The 16,981-nt window shown below is 48.5% G+C and overlaps 1 pseudogene; it reads right to left on the reverse strand.

Moving 5' to 3' along the window:
- Nucleotides 1–8,877: 8,877 nt before the first annotated feature.
- On the reverse strand, nt 8,878–8,987 carry LOC143941750 (U2 spliceosomal RNA; annotated as a pseudogene).
- Between the last annotated feature and the right edge of the window lie 7,994 nt (nt 8,988–16,981).

Consider the following 16,981-nt stretch of genomic DNA (forward strand, 5'->3'; position numbering starts at 1 on the left):
GAGGTGAGAGTTCTGTGAGCACAGAGTTTCCCGTGTTTATATGAACATCTTTCTTTGCACCATTCCTTGAACGCATTTGATGCTATTGAACTGAGATTTTTGGACTGTTTTTTGGGACTGTTTTTTGTGCCTTTTTTTATGCATTTATATTTTTTTATGCACTTATATTAATTTTGATTTTAAGCACGTAGCACTTTTTATTAACATTTGGGTTGCGCAGGACCATTCTATATTTATAATAGATGTGAGCGTGTCCCATAGGAAACCATGTAAATGAACTGTAGTGTGTTTCTGCAAAAAGCACATAGATGTGAACCAGGTCTAATGCCCTGTACACACGGTTGGACTTTCCGACGGAAAATGTGCGATTGGATCTTGTTGACAGGATCGTGTGTGGGCTTTTCCGTAGCCATCTGACTTTTTCCGTCGTAATTTCCGACGCAGGATCTAAAATTTTCCGACAACATAATCCAATCGTTTAAATTCTGATCGCGTGCAGACAATTCCGACGGACAAAGTGCCACACATGCTCAGAATAAATTACGAGACGAAAGCTATTGGCTACTGCCCTCTTCATAGTCCAGTCGTACGTGTTGTACGTCACCGCGTTCAGAACGATCGCGTTTTCCAACAACTTTGTGCGACCGTGTGTATGCAACACAAGTATTGGCCAAAATCCGTCTGAAAAAGTCTGACGGATTTTGTCATCGGAATGTCCGACCGTGTGTACAGGGCCGTAGACGTTTAGTACATAATGGGGTTAAAAAAAAAAAAAAGCCCTTTTATAGTACAAAAAAAGCAGATAATCACTACTGTAAGGGGTTCATTTTTTAACTGTAAAACAGCGAAAGTAATATTTACAGTAGCGATTATTCGCTCTTTTTGTACTGTAAAGGGGTCATTTTAGTTTTTGTTATCCCCATTACCCATCTCCATTACGTTACTGCCCGATTAATCGATTATGAAAATAGTAATCGATTAATTTAGTTGTCGATTAATAGATTCGCTGTTTCAGCCCTACTCTGTATATATACATATACACACACAACTGTATATATATATATATATTCCATAAAAAAAAAAAAAAGAATATTCCATTAAAAAAAGAAAAGTATATATTTTTTCTTTTTCCCCTATTAAAAAAAAGAAATATATTCCTATGAAGTGGAGTGATCTCTACTGCTATACATTCTGTACAACTATAAATATATTCCATAAAATGTTTATATATATATATTTATTTATTTTTTTCCCCTATTAAAAAAAATACTAATAATAATAAATGCCTATGAAGTGGGATGATCTCTACTCACTCGGCTATACATTCTGTACAACTATATATATAAATATATTCCATAAAAAAATGATATATTTATATTCTTTTTTTTCCATAAAAACAAACAAAAACAAAAAAACTCCAAAATATACTGCAACAAAAAAAGATAATGAATTAAAAACAAAAACAAATGTATAAAGTAAAAGCCACAGGTGCGTGTGATGTGATCAGTACAGGGAAATTTACTGTCACCGACAGAGACCCGTCCACCCGCAGTTGTGCAGTTTAAGCATATATATTTATTGTGAGACTTTGAGCACAACAGTGATTGCACTTTGTACTAGTACCTCTGCTTTGTAGCTTAGGACTATGTCTCCTCGTAAGAGGGTCTCAGGGGGAGGTAACAAGGGCACTGGTAAATCACCACCTAGGTCCAGGGGTTCTAAAAATGCCTGTAGGTTACCTTCCCCCCCTGCAAGACTGGAGCCAGCCTCACAGGATGAGTCAGTGCCCCTGTCAGGTTTTGCAGCCTCTCCTAATATTTCAGCCCCGGTATATGTCACTGAGGACTCCCTTAGGGCTACATTGGAGGGTTTTGAAGGGAGAATCATGAATTCTATTTCAGCTTTCCTGAAAGATAGCAGGAAAAGGGGTAGATCCCCTCCCTCTGCTGAGATTCCTCTTTTAGATGACACTTCTGACAATGAGGAGAGATCCCTATCTTGGGACTGGAATCTTGAGCAGTTGGATGAATCAGAGGAAGAGGAGAGAGTCCCCTCCTCCCAGGCGCTCAGAAAACAGGTGCAATATTATACTGAATTGGTGCGTACCACATTCAGAATGCCCGCTGCTGAGGTCACTACATCCTCTGTTTCTTCCCTGGGGGTCAGGAAAATCCCACAGACTGCCTTTACCTTTCCAATTCATCCCTTAATGGATAAATTGTTGTATGAAGATTGGGGACATCCCGATAAACTGTTTGCTCCTCCTAAAAGGTTTTCTATGCATTATCCTCTGGAGGAAAGTTTCACCAAGAAGTGGGGGGTCCCATCTGTCGAAGCGGCTGTTTCTTGCGTGAATAGAAACCTGACCTGTCCTTTGGATAATGCTCAGGTATTTAAAGATCCAACTGATACGAAGCTGGAAACATTGTTGAAAGCCTCCTTTTCCATGACTGGCGCTGTAGTGCAACCTACAGTCGCAGCCGTGGGGTTGTGTCAGTTCCTCAAGGAACAGGTTAAGCAGATGCTTGGCCTCCTTCCCAGTGAGGAAGTGGAGAATTATGCAGAAATACCTCAAATTCTGTGTTTTATGATTGATGCGATTTTTGATTCTGTCCAACAAGCATCTCTTTTGTCCCTCCTGTTGGTACACGTGCGAAGGGCCCTATGGCTAAAGAATTGGGCAGCTGAGCCATCATGCAAGAAGCATTTGATTGGGTTCCCGTTTAAAGGGGAACGTTTGTTTGGAGAAGAATTAGACAAATTCGTCCAAAAAATTTCAGGGGGTAAATCTACTCTCCTTCCAGTCAAAAGGAGCAAACGTCCATCATTTAGGCGTTCTCTCTCTCCCGGAACATCAAGCTCTAAGCAGTGGCAACGGCCTTCCCAACCCCCCTATACAGGAAAGGCTCAAGGCCAGGCCCAGGGGCAGAAGAAATCTTGGGGGCGAAAGCTTGCCAAGCAGAGCCCAAAAGCTTCCTTGTGAAGGGGGTGCCCCCGCTCGGCTGAGTGGGGGGAAGGCTCCTGCAGTTTGCAGGAACCTTGCGGGAAGAGATCCGAGACAAGTGGGTGGTCTCTTCGGTAACTCTGGGCTACAAGCTAGAGTTTCAAGAGATTCCACCTTCTCGCTTTCTAAGGTCAAGGATCCCCAGGGACCCAGTAAAGCAAAGACCGCTATTTCTGGCCTTAGATCACTTACTATCCCAGGGGTTGATAGTAGAAGTGGACCCAAAAGAACAGAGTTCAGGGTTTTACTCAAATCTCTTCACCGTTCCAAAGCCAAATGGAGGTGTCAGACCTATCCTGGATCTGAAGGATCTGAACCGGTTTTACGCATCCGGTCCTTCCGAATGCAGTCAATTCGCACTGTGGTCTCCTCCCTGCAAGGGGGAGAGTTTATGGCATCAATAGACATCAAGGATGCATATCTCCATGTGCCAATTTTTTCCGCACACCAAAAGTATCTAAGGTTGGCAGTAGAGCGGCGCCATTTTCAATTTGTGGCCTTGCCGTTCGGGCTCGCTACGGCCCCTCGAGTCTTCACAAAGATTCTGGACCCTCTCTTGGCAAACCTAAGAGCCCAGGGTGTAGCCGTCATGGCTTATCTAGACGATTTGCTTCTCATAGAGAAAACAGTAGCGCTCCTGAATCACAGTGTTACCAAAACGCTAGAACACCTGGAACGCCTAGGTTGGATCATAAACCTAGAAAAGTCGTCCCTACAGCCTGCTACCAGGTTGGAATACCTGGGTATGGTCATCGACACCGCTCAGGGCAAGGTGTTTCTACCAAGGCCAAAAGCCTTGGCCATTGGGGATCGGGTGCGCCTAATTCTGGGCAGAAGATCTTCCCCCATTCGGTTGTGCATGAGACTGTTAGGGAAAATGGTCGCCTCCTTCGAGGCCGTTCCATTCGCCCAGTTCCACTCAAGGCCTCTGCAAAGATGCATCCTTGCGGCTTGGAACAGGAAGCCTCAGTCCTTGGATCTTCCTATGCGTCTATCCCCAGGGACACGCAAGAGTCTCGTTTTGGTGGTTACAAACCGAGAATTTGCTAAAAGGCAAAACTTTTCTTCCTCTTCCATGGAAGATTATTACGACAGATGCCAGCCTGACAGGCTGGGGAGCAGTGTTAGAGGAGACATGCTCGCAGGGGAGATGGTCTGCGATCGAGAAGCTATTGCCCATAAATGTCTTGGAGATCCGGGCAGTTTATATGGCTCTCATAAACAGTTTTTTCAGACTACGGGGTCTCCCTGTTCGGGTTCAGTCCGACAATGCCACAGCAGTGGCCTATATCAATCACCAGGGCGGTACCAGGAGTCTGGTTGCGCAAAAAGAGGTGAATCGCATACTTGTCTGGGCAGAAAGGCATGTTCCATGCCTTTCTGCAGTCTTCATTCCAGGAGTAGAAAATTGGCAGGCGGATTTTCTGAGCCGCCAGAAGTTGTGCCCAGGAGAATGGGCTCTGCACCCCGACGTTTTGGAACATATGTTGCAGGTGGGGCACTCCAGACGTAGATCTGTTTGCATCCAGGTTCAACAGAAAACTGGACAAATTTGTGTCAAGGACAAGAGATGCACTCGCTCAGGGGTCAGATGCTCTGACAATTCACTGGGATCAGTACAATCTGATTTATGCCTTCCCCCTGTGCCCGCTTCTGTCGCGGTTTCTGGGAAGAGTCAAGAGGGAGACAAAATTGGTTCTTTTGGTAGCCCCGGCTTGGCCCAGGCGACCGTGGTATGCAGAGATCATGAAGTTGGCAGCAGGCAGGCCATGGATCCTCCCTCTCTGGCCAGATCTGCTCTCACAAGGTCCAATTTACCATCCTGCTTTACACAGTCTGAATTTGACGGTTTGGCTGCTGAGACCCACATTCTGAGAGACCGTGGGCTTTCGGGGCCAGTCCTTTCTACTCTGGTTAATGCCAGAATGCCGGCCTCCAGGCTTATTTACTACAAAATCTGGAAGGCATATGTTTCCTGGTGTGAACTCAGGGAATGGCATTCTAGAAAGTATGTCATTAGCAGGATCTTGGCCTTCCTCCAGTCAGGCCTAGAAATGAATTTGGCCATAAGCACTATCAAGGTGCAGATTTCGGCCCTGTCAGTGTTTTTTCAGAAGCCACTTGCGTCGCATTCCCTGGTGCGGGCTTTCATCCAGGGGGCTATGCGGATAAGGCCGCCAGTTAAACCTCCAGTATGCCCATGAGATCTGAATTTGGTTCTCTCGGCTTTGCAGGGGCAACCTTTTGAACCTTTGCATCTGGCTTCATTGGTTCTTTTGACCAAAAAATTGGTTTTCTTGGTAGCCATATCCATGGCTAGAAGAGTGTCAGAACTAGCAGCTCTCTCCAGCAAAGAGCCGTATCTAATTGTTCATAAGGACCGGGTGGTCATGTGCCCCAACAGGTCCTTTCTACCTAAGGTGGTTTCAGGATTCCATTTGAATCAAGATGTAATCCTACCATCCTTTTTTCCGGACCCACAGTCCGCAGAAGAAGAATCTTTGCACACTTTGGATGTGGTAAGGGCAATCAGGGGTCTGCGGGCGGGGGGCTTATCGGGATCCCAGCCCCTCACCCTATGACAGAAGACCGGGCCACCCCTTGTAAAAGAGCAAGAAGAAGGCGCGGTGGCCTGGCAAGAAGAACCGAAGAGGGGGACAAGACCCCCGAAGAGGGGGACAAGACCCCCAAAGTCGGAAGAGGAGGCGGCGGCGAAGAAGAAAGCCGGGCTCCTCCGCTAGTGAAAGAGCTAGCAAAAGAGCAGAAGATAGCGGTGGAGTCCGGCGAGAAGACCCCCCAAAGACGGAAGAAGACCCCTGGAGCTGTGCAATAAACTATTTTAACGCTTGTGTGTTGTGTTTTTTTTTACTTTTTTTCACAGGTGAATGGGTAGGGGTACACATAGGGTGGGGGGCTTATTAAAGGGGGGCTCACGGGGGGCTCACGGATTCCGATAAGCCCCCCGCCCGCAGACCCTGACAACCAACGGCCAGGGTTGTCGGGAAGAGGCCCTTGTCCTCATCAACATGGGGACAAGGTGCTTTTGGGTGGGGAGGCCCCTCCTTCCCCAAGGTACCCCCCCATGTTGAAGGCACGCGGCCTGGTACGGCTCAGGAGGGGGGCGCTCGCTTGTCCCCACCCCCTTTCCTGGCCGGCCGGGTAGCGTGCTCGGATAAGGGTCTGATATGGACCTGGGGGGGACCCCCACGCCGATTTGTCACTGTAGGGATTCCCCTTGAACTCCATACCAGGTGACGGTACCAGCGACGCCTCCTTCGCTGGCCCCGGGTACCTGGAGCCACGCTCAAAATGAGCAGACTTTTCTCCTGGCGGGAAAAGTCAGTTTCATTTCAAAAGTACGGCGGACTGGCACACACGCGGCCGTACTGTCCACCGAAATGCGAGTCCGGCGGACAGATTAGTGTGCAAAACTACTTTCTTAGTCCGCCGGACTTTTTGGTAAAAAATGTCAGTCGGAGCCTACACACGGGCGGATTGTCCGGTGGACTTGAGACTTTTCCACCGAATTGTTTGATCGTGTGTACGCGGCATTATACAAGCTGTATACTCACTTTTGTAGCAAAGTGTCATTTCTTCAGTGTTGTCGCATGAAAAGATAGAATAAAATATTTACATGTGAGGGGTGTACTCACTTTTGTGAGATACTGTCTCTGCCTTACGCGGTTGGCCACTGGTTAACACACCACACATTAGTGGTTAGGATTGAACCTCAAATAAGACTTTGCATAACTTTTGTTTTGTGCACCTGGATTGCATTTAGCTGCTATATTCTATAAGTCCAGTTGCACTACTGCAGGCTAAAACTGACTTCTGCCTGCACACTAAAACTGGACATTTAGCATGCGAGCAGTGTGAACGAACTTAGTGGTGAATTTACAATTTACCTAGCAATTCACCCACTTAAAATAAACACACATTGATTATGTGTGAATAGAATTTAAAAGGATTGTCTGACCTTAAAGCGGGAGTCCACCGGGACTCCGCGTTTTTTTTTTTTTTAAAAGCCAGCAGCTACAAATACTGCAGCTGCTGACTTTTAAAATAGTGACACTTACCTGTCCAGCGCACCCGCGATGTCGGCACCCGAAGCCGATCTCTAGGTCGCCTGTCGGGTCCTGCCGCCGCCATCTTGGCTATGGGAATCAGGAAATGGAGCCTTTCGGCTTCATTTCCCGGTTCCCTACTGCGCATGCGCGAATCGCGCTGCGCAATAAGGATGGACCCGCTGCCTCTGGGATCTGTGTGTTTCCCAGCAGGCAGCGGGGCACTTGCGGGAAGGGGCGGGCACTTGCGGAAAGGGGCGTAAGTTACGCCCCTTTCCGCAGAGAGCTATCCCGGAAGTGGGTGCAGTTACCTGGATTATCCAGGTAACTGCACCCCCCTCCCCCCTGAAAGGTGCCGATTGTGGCACCGGAGGGGGGGAGGGTTCCGATGAGCGGAAGGTCCACTTTAGGGTGGACCTCCGCTTTAAGATTTCTCCAAAGGTTACTAGGGGCTCCTTGAGCAATGAGCAATTTCTGCCTCTCAGAAAAGAGAGGCCTAGGAGCGGGTCGAGTGCAAGGGAACTAGCGAAAGGCCGGCATGACAGGGATGATAAGGGCACAGCAAGAGTTAACATTATGTGGAGAAAGTGGGGAGTGCAGGGATTGGATAGCTAGTCCGTTTGGGGAGGGGTGTAGCTTATTTAGGGGCAGGAGGGGTTTTTCTCAGGCAATCAGAGCAGTGAGCAAGTGGACGGAGGAAGTTTCCCACCCGCCCTCCCTATTTATGTGTTTTTGCTAATACTTTTTTTATTTTGAAAGCCTGTGGCATGCAAAACACAATCAAAAACTTAATACATAAAAAATGTGCACACGCATAAAGAGTGACACAAAAAAGTGCAGCGGATACACAAGCCCTCTGAAATCAGAGGGCCTTGTCCTGAATCCCCCGGGGCTTTAGGCTCCAGACAAGGACAAGAACACTTAAAACTTGGCAGGCGGACCCCGTTCTTTGAAAGATCTGCCGAAACAGACCCACCCAAATACTAGGTGAGGCTCCCCCGAAGGGAGACCCCAACCCTGAGAGAGGGCGAACTAAGCCAGAAGGCCATGTCCACCCCCTCCCCAGACTTTCAGGACAGGCCTGAGGACCTGCGACCCTACTCATCACACGTGCATTGACAAACAAAAGACGTGACAACACACAAAAGAAATAAATTAAATAAAGTGGGGAAGGGATAGTGAAGAGGAGAGTGAAAAGGTGGCCATTGTGTGAAACAAGGACCAGGCCCTCCCATCAGGAATAAAAAATTCCTCTGGTGCCAGCCAAAACGCATGGCCCAAGAGGCAGGTGCTAAAATAGCGTGCTGTTTCATGGTGTAGTGTCCTAGGTGCCCAAAAACAAAGTGACCCTCACTCACAGTGATATTTAGGCACCCCTGGACTGCCACTCCAGGAGCACATACTCCATAGGCTTTTAAACCCCAATCCTGACCCACAGCCCAAACCACAGCAGCCCCCACTCCGGTCAGGAAGGCATGGAGTTCAGGAAGCTCGGGGAGAGCCTGCCCCTCAACAAGCTCATCCCCGCTCCCATCCCTCCTACCTAATTACATCCAAAGGTACTAGCGTTCCTCCCCACTTTGCAGTTCGGACACGGTGTTCCCTCCCGAAAAACCGTCCAGAGCTAGAGCTACCCCAATCTAGGCCAGAAGGCCAGGGACCCGACCCTCTGGATCAGACCCAAGATGCAGCACCCATCCTCACCAGGAGCACCCTTCCCAGACAGCTCAGACTCAGGCCCCACTGACACAGTTTTGGATGCCAGATGCTGACCCCTACCGAAACTGCCCTTCCAGGTGCAATGACACCATTGGATTTGCATCAGCCCTCCCCACCTTGGGAGTGACGTCAGCGCCTCCTCTGGAGACTGATAAGAACAGATACTACACTTGATCTTAGCAAAAAGGCAGAGAAGCAATGTTTTTGCTAATACTTATTTATTTGCAGGTGCGGGATTACAGAATTTGTCATGGCAGCGGTGAAGTGGCGGTTGTAGTGGTCTTTTAGGATGGTAACTAACCCATTGAGATGGAAGTGTGGGGGACTCGTAGGTGGTATGGGCCCCCTTTGGTGTACAGTTAACGCGGGTTAACTGAAATAGTAATGGTGACACTGCGGGTAACTAGTTGTCTTCAGGCTGGTTATCACGGCCGTAGGCCTAGTACGGTAAAGGCCCACAGTGTAGGATGTGGAACTAAGTTTATTGGGAAAGTGCAAGAAAAAACCTGTTGTTTGAGTTTGTTTTGGTTATAATGTTACATATATATATATATATATATATATATATATATATATATATATATATATATATTTGTGAATAAAATGGCTGCTATGGTCGGTTTATACTCCAATAAAGTGTGGTTTCGTTATTATAGGTTAAGTTTAAGTGGGGATTTAAGGTGGAGTATATAGTGAGACAGCCTTTTAAAAGGGGATGGACATCTTATCTACACTGGTCATGCACCCACTGACACCGTTGATCTTTTTAGCTATATATAAGTAGATAAATATTCCCAATGACCGCAAATATTAAGGAACATTCTTCCCATTGACCATCACACTAATGTATCGTGAGTTGTAGATATAGTCATTTTTAGCAGGAGTTCCCTGAGAAAATAATTTCATGGTCTCCTCTATGTTAAAAATGTTGAGAAAGTCTGGTATAGCCTATGTAGCAAGGTCCCGGGACCCCAGAGGCCTAATGGTGACCGCCAGAGTTAGGAAGAGCTGACATCCTTCCTTGTAGAGTGGGTTACCAGGCATAGTGGGTGTGATGCAAGAAGAAATGATAGGTGCAGTCACCTTTGGATGCAAACAAGAGATTTATTGTCTCTTAACAGAACTGGGGGAGAGAGGGTTAGAGCCAGGACACCCTTGAGTAGATGCAATGATAATTGGCAGACTCTGAGACTTTTATAGGTAGACAGCTATACAGTGGAAGGCCTCCAGCTGGATAACGCTTCTGTATAGGTAGGACTGCTGTCTCCTATGGCAACAAATCTTGTAAGTCACTAACGGTTGTTGTACATAACTCTAGGTAACACAGAACAGTCCTTTTACTTATCTCACAATATTCCACTGTAGATCTTCATTCACTGAGCTCCCAGTCTCTCACTAGACTTCCAGATCCCAGTCGTCACTGGATACCCTGAGCTCTTCCACAGCTATCCCACTCTATACTCCTCAAGTACCTGCTGAGTCCCTGGTTTGGCACTGGCTGATGCTTTGCCACTTCTTCCCCGTTCCCAGCTGGTGAGAAGACTGCTCTGGTACTTGCTTCAGCTTGCTCACAGTAGTCTCCGGTAACAAGGTGTTTGGTCCCTTAGTGGCGACAGCTTCCCCTCTACCTCTGACCACAACTGGTTCCCCATCCAGCTGAACCTTCTCAACTCAGTTGGACTTCAATCCTACAGTCCCAACCCTACGCTGCTTCTCCTGCTCCTGGATAGGCCTCAGGCAGCCTAGCAGCCAGGTGTCCCTGGGATAGGCCTCAGGCTTCCGGCCTAGCAGCCCTGGGCGACATAACACACGTCCACCCAGATAGCCATCAAGGTGGCACAGAATCCCGATCACCTGACTCCATCCAAATAAATAGGCTCTCCCAGCAGGCCAAGAGGCTTAAAGAAACCCTTGCCCATTAGCTGAGACACCCAATTCATTCATAATCTGTCCTTGCTATGCCCTTGTCTATCTACTGTCACCAGCTATAATGCCACCTAGTGACAGAAGAGAAAAGTGCAGCAATTCCAGAATTAGGGGCTAATCAGTGGATCGCCTAACAATTAGCCAGGACAATTACTACCTGGCAAACTAAATTGGTTAGCAAATGTCAGGAAATGCCTTACAGAAGGAATCTTGCTGCTTGTGCACGTCTGCGAGTTCCGGTGCGCGTGGGAGTTTTGGCGCCAGATGTCCTATTTAAACTGGGCTTGTAAACAGAGTCAGTGCTGTCTGATCTGCAGCTTCCTGTGACCCCTGCTACCTGTAACCTGCTTTGAGATCCTGTTACTGTGTTCTGATCCGGCTTGCTATTACTGCCTGCCGCCTGTACATGACCCTGGCTTGTCCCGACTTTGATCCTGCCTGCTCCTCTTGTTACCATGCTGTCCGCCTGTTGCTAAACAAGCTTGTACTCCGACCTGTCACTACCGTTGCACCTGTCCGGTTTCTCTAACCTGTGTGTGCCTGTGCCTATCTGTGCTCCAAACCTCTGAGGACTGATCCCCTGTGCATTGCCTGCTGTGTTGAGCCAGCTCCTCTACTACCTGCTGTGCCGACCCAGCTCCTCTACTGCCTGATGTGCTGACATCTCATCCCACCAGTCCTCATTCCTGTGGCATCTCTCCTGACTACCTACCTGCCAGGCACTCATACCATTCTGTACTCTCAGGTCCCCTGTCTGCTCTATCAGGGGCCGTGAGTCAGATACGTAAGGGAGGTCTTCCTCTGCATTACTGGGCTCATCCATTAAGGAATGTGGAAACGTGACAGCAACCCTGCCTAAACACCAGGGTGCTACACCTATAACAGGAACATCGTCTAATTTTTTATTCTCCTGATATAGTTGGGTTAAATCCCTTGCAGATGCCAGCCCATGAATTCCTAATCTTGGGTCTATGAGAGATAAGTATATGAGACAGGTAGACATGAGATTTTAAAGAAAGCATCACTAATTGTCTGAGAACTCTGTTCTACAACATGATTCTTCATGTAACTCAGGTTAAAATTTCCTTTTCAACTCCCGTGTGTCATAATTTCTCAGAAATGTGTCATAAACCTTCTCTTCCAGCAGAACACATCACAGCAGTCAACTGGGAGGTGTGGGAGGGCTTCTATCAGGTGCCTCTGATGTTATAGAGCTGGCTATGGGGGTGGTAGTACAGTCTCTGGTGAGATGACTGACATGCCCATTCTTGATGAATGACGACGCGCCATATGGAACATCTGTGAAATACAGCTCCATTAATATTCTCATGTTCCTGTCTGTGGATATTCACCGTACACTGCTGTCAGTTTTTGACTGAGCATCCTCATCAAATCTACAAAACACGCTACAAAAAAAAAAATGAATTGCGCTGTAATGCTAGTTGCTTGTTTTGGTCTAGGGCAGTGAGCTCCAAACTGGGGCAGGATGTTGCCCTTTGCTTGCCTTTTACCCAGCCCTTCAGGCAGGGGTGGACTGACAACTCATGGGGCCCCCGGGCAATAGGAGATTATGGGGTCCCTGGGAAATAGGAGAAGATATTGGGGCCCCCGGGCAATAGGAGATTATGGGGCCCCCAGGCAATAGGAGAAGATTATAGGGCCCCCGGGCAATAGGAGAAGATTATGGGGCCCCAGGCAATAGGAGATTATGGGGCCCCAGGCAATAGGAGATTATGGGGCCCCCAGGCAATAGGAGATTATGGTGCCACACAGTATACACACACAGAATACACATATTAGACACACTGAAAAGGTACTGGAGAGGCAGGGCAGCTATAATCTTGGGATTTTTAATAAAACACAGATTTTTACATTCTGTCCCTGGTTTTATTGAGGTTGGCAACCCTGATGGGGCCCCTGAGTGGCATGGGGCCCTCGGGCAGTGCCTGAGGGCCTGAATGGTCAGTCCACCCCTGCCTTCAGGCATGATTCCTGCCACTGACATCAACAATGGGGCACTATTCCTGCCACTGACACCAATGATGGGGAACTATTCCTCCCACTGACACCAACTACTATTACCCTAATTCCAAAGATCAGGCATTGTTTACTCCCACTGGGCACAGTCTGGCCCCAGGGTAGGACTTAGGGTGGTGGGGGCCCCTGGGCTTGAGTCACTTTCGGGCCCTACCTTGTATACATTACCGTATTTATTGGCGTATAACACATGCCGGCATTTAACACGCACCCCAAGTTTAGGAGGGAATTTTAAGGAAAAAACTTACATTTTAATGCCTATGAATGCAGCCTTATCAGTGTCCATCTGCAGCCTTGTCCATCCATCTGCAGCCTTGCCAATCCATCTGCAGCCTTGTCCGGTGTCATTGCAGCCTTGTCAGTGTAGCCTTGTCATTTGCAACCTTGCCCCGGTGTCATTTGCAGCCTTTTCATTTGCAGCCTTGTCATTGCAGTCTTGAAGTTTAAAAATGGTACCACCGAGATACAGAGTCCTGGGTCCTCTCAGCGGTGTAACGACATATTCGGGGACCCATCGCAGTTTGCTACACAAGTGACGTTCCGTCGTTGCCATCTTGGTACACCCCTACACTCGTCCACAGTAAGGATACACTAAGAAGGGGTAAAGCGGACATGTTGTTACACCCACCGGAGTTTTGCATTTTACGCGTATTTATAACAGTAAAGTCAGTTTATATCGTGAAATACAGGACTTCATACTCCGTCTGACTACTTAGATGTTGAATTTTTAAAGCAGCGGCAACCCTGCTCATCTCACAGGTTTGTTAATCTGACATAAGCTCGTTTTAAAATTCAACATCTAAGTAGTCAAACGGAGTTGTAAGTACTGTATTTCACTATATACTAATTTTAATGTTATAAATACATCTAAAATGCAAAACTCCGGTGGGTGTAACAACATGTCCACTTTACCCCTTCTTAGTGTATTCTTACTGTGGACGAGTGTGGGGTGTAGCAAGATGGCGGCGACAGAATGTCACTTCCGTAGCAAACTGCGATGGGTCACCAAATATGTTGTTACAGTGGCTCTCGGGTTCTCTCGCAGTCCCGAGCAGAGCCGAGAGTAGCCGAGTGTACTCAGCTCGGCTCACAGTCACGCCCAGTCCCTGTGTTATGTCCATCATAGGGCGGGACTGGGCGTGACTGTGAGTGGCGCCGAGTACACTTGTCTATGTATCGCGGGGCCCCCTATTGGGCGGGCCCATGGGCTTGAGCCCAGTCAAGCCCAACGGTAAATCCGGCCCTGCCCAGCCCCCTTAAATCTGACGCATAGTAAACTAGTCCTTTGTTTACAAAGTTTGGAGACCCCCTGGTCTAGGGGGAAATGTAGGTAAAAACCACCCCGCTAGCGCCCGCAGACCGCTGCTAAAACGACGGTAAAGCGCCGCTAAGAATAGCGGCGCTTTACCGCCGGCGGCCGCACCACCCCAGTGTGAAAGGGGCCTTACAATTGTGCAGTTGTGCGATGCTGTACCCAAATAAAATTTATGTTATTTTTTTTCCCACAAATAGAGCTTTCTTTTGGTGGTATTTGATCAGCCCTGAAGGTTTTTTTTTTGCGCTGTAAACAAAAAAAGACCTGACAATTTTGAAAAAAAAAAAACACTATGTATTTTATTTTCGGCTATAAAACATATCCAATGAATAAAAATAAAAAATCGAATTTCTTCATAAATTTAGGCAAATATTTTTTCACATGTTTTTGATAAAAAATCCCAATAATTATTGGTCGGCTTACGCAAACGTTGTAGCGTCTACAAACTGTAGGATATATTTATGGAATTTTTGCTTTTTTTTTTGTTTATGTTTTTTTGTACTAGTGATGGCAGCAATCAGGGACTTATAGTGGGACTGCAATATTGTTGCAACTTATAGTGGGTCAGTCTTAGGCCGCGTACACACGGGCGGACTGTATGGCCTACTTAGTCCGTCGAAACACATTTCAGTGGACAGTCCGCTCGTGTGTGGGCTTCAGCTGACTTTTTCAGCGTGCAGTCTGGCGTACTAAGTATTTCGGAATTTCCGTAATTCTGTCCGTCATACTTTGGTTTCAGCGGACAATCCGCTCGTGAGTAGGCTAGTTCGACGGACTAAGAATGGCGCATGCTCAGAAAGGATTTACACGGCGGAAGGTTGCATTGCTGTGTATTGGACTTCCTATTTCTAGTCCCGTCGTACGTGCTGTACACGTCATCGCGCAAGCTTATATATATATATATATATACGCACACATGTGTGTTTGAGCTTTGGGTTGCACACCCTACTGCAATAGGCTGTGCACACCTACCATATGGCGCCTGGCCAGTGTTTTTGAGTACATGGTGTGCTGCTTTCACTAGAGAACGAGAATGATTCTAGTCCCTGCTTTGAAGAGACACAGGATTGACTCCTTCCCTCTGTCAGAACTGAGATATGCCTTGTTTATTCTCTGTGTTTTACTTACGATCCATGGATGCTAGAGGACATCAAGTCCCCGGGAACAACAGAACGGCTTCTGCTGTAAATTACCACAGAAGCGGCCCACTGCCGGTGTTGTAAAATTTCCTGCGACCTATGAAATTCGCTCACCCCGTCACTTCCGGTGCGGCTCTGTCACTGAAACAGCTGACGGCGGGCCTGTACCGCGCATGCGCCAATCCCCTGCCATTAACAGCGCATGCTCTGTACATTTATTTTCACGGTGGAGAAAAATTCTAGCCTCAAGTGGGCGGAGACTTGCGGGTGGGCGGAGCTGAACAGATGGTTAGAACGTCAGCAGCAGCCCCGCCCACCCCAAGATTTTCTTCACTGGTCAAGAAGAATTATGGCTTCAAGCTGTATTAGCGCATGCGTGGGATATTTGTTCAGCGGTCGACCAAAATTATGGACTCAAGCGGGCGGAGACTTGCTGGGAGGGAGAGATAGAGCGGAGCTTAGAGAAGGGGCGGGGCCCCGTGCATAGCACTGACTACATATACGGTACATTGTTCTGCCAATAAATACGCCTCACTGCCCCCAGCAAACACCACCTCACTGTGACTAGAAATCGCTGCCTCACTGTGCCCCGCAAACGCCACCTCACTGCGCCAAGCAAACACCACCTCACTGCGACCAGAAATCGCCGCCTCACTGCGACCAGAAATCGCCGCCTCACTGCGCCAAGCAAACACCACCTCACTGCGCCCAGAATTCGCCACCTCACTGCGCCCAAAAAATGCCGCCTCTCTGCGACCAGAAATCGCCGCCTCACTGCGCCCAGCAAACGCCACCTCACTGCGCCCAGAAATCGCCGCCTTACTGTGCCCAGCAAACGCCACCTCACTGCGTCCAGAAATCGCCGCCTCACTGTGCCCAGCAAACGCCACCTCACTGCGCCCAGAAATTGCCGCCTCACTGTGCCCAGCAAACGCCACCTCACTGTGCCCAGCAAATGCCTCACTGTGCCCAAAAAATGCCCCTCACTGTGCCCAGCAAACGCCACCTCACTGTGCCCAACAAACGCTACCTCACCATGCCCAGAAAACGCCTCACTGTGCCCAGCAAACGCCTCACTGCACCCAAAAAATGCCGCCTCACTGTGCCCAGCAAACGCTGGCTCACTGTGCCCATCAAACACAACCACTGTGCCCATAAATTGTCGCCACTGTGCTATCAAACACAGCCACGGTACCCATCAATTGCTGCCAGATTGTCAAGCCGTAGCTGTGCTCCCTGGGGATATGCTGATCACCAATCTGTGCTGCTGGAGGGAGCCCAGACGGGCATAAATGAGGGACCTGCATGTCATGGTAAGTGAGACCATCCCATATCCCACTCCATCTTTCCCGAGAACAGGGACCCCCTTCCAACCCCCCCCCCCAGGAGAGGGAACCCCTCCCCCCCTCTGAGGACAGGGACCCCCTCCCCCCAAAACAGAGACCTCCTTCTCCCCCCTGAGGACAGGGAAACCTTCTCCCCCCTGAGGACAGGGACCCCCTTCTCTCCTGAGGACAGGGACCCCCTTCTCTCCTGAGGACAGGGGCCCCCTTCTCTCCTGGGGACAGGGACCCCCTTCTCTCCTGGGGACAGGGACCCCATCTCCCCTGGGAACGGGGACTTCATCTCACCTAAGGACCCCATCTGCCCTGGGGATCAGGACCCCACCTCCCCTAAGAACAGGAACCTGATTACCCTATGTGTGCCAACCTCACTGCCCTGACGGCCATGTGTCCTGTGTGTGATCCCCCTACATGACTGATCCCTCTGTGTCCAA

This window comes from Lithobates pipiens, unplaced genomic scaffold, assembly GCF_037356315.1.
Source record: "Lithobates pipiens isolate NorthernLeopardFrog02 unplaced genomic scaffold, aLitPip1_a1.2 Scaffold_3, whole genome shotgun sequence".
NCBI lineage: Eukaryota > Metazoa > Chordata > Amphibia > Anura > Ranidae > Lithobates > Lithobates pipiens.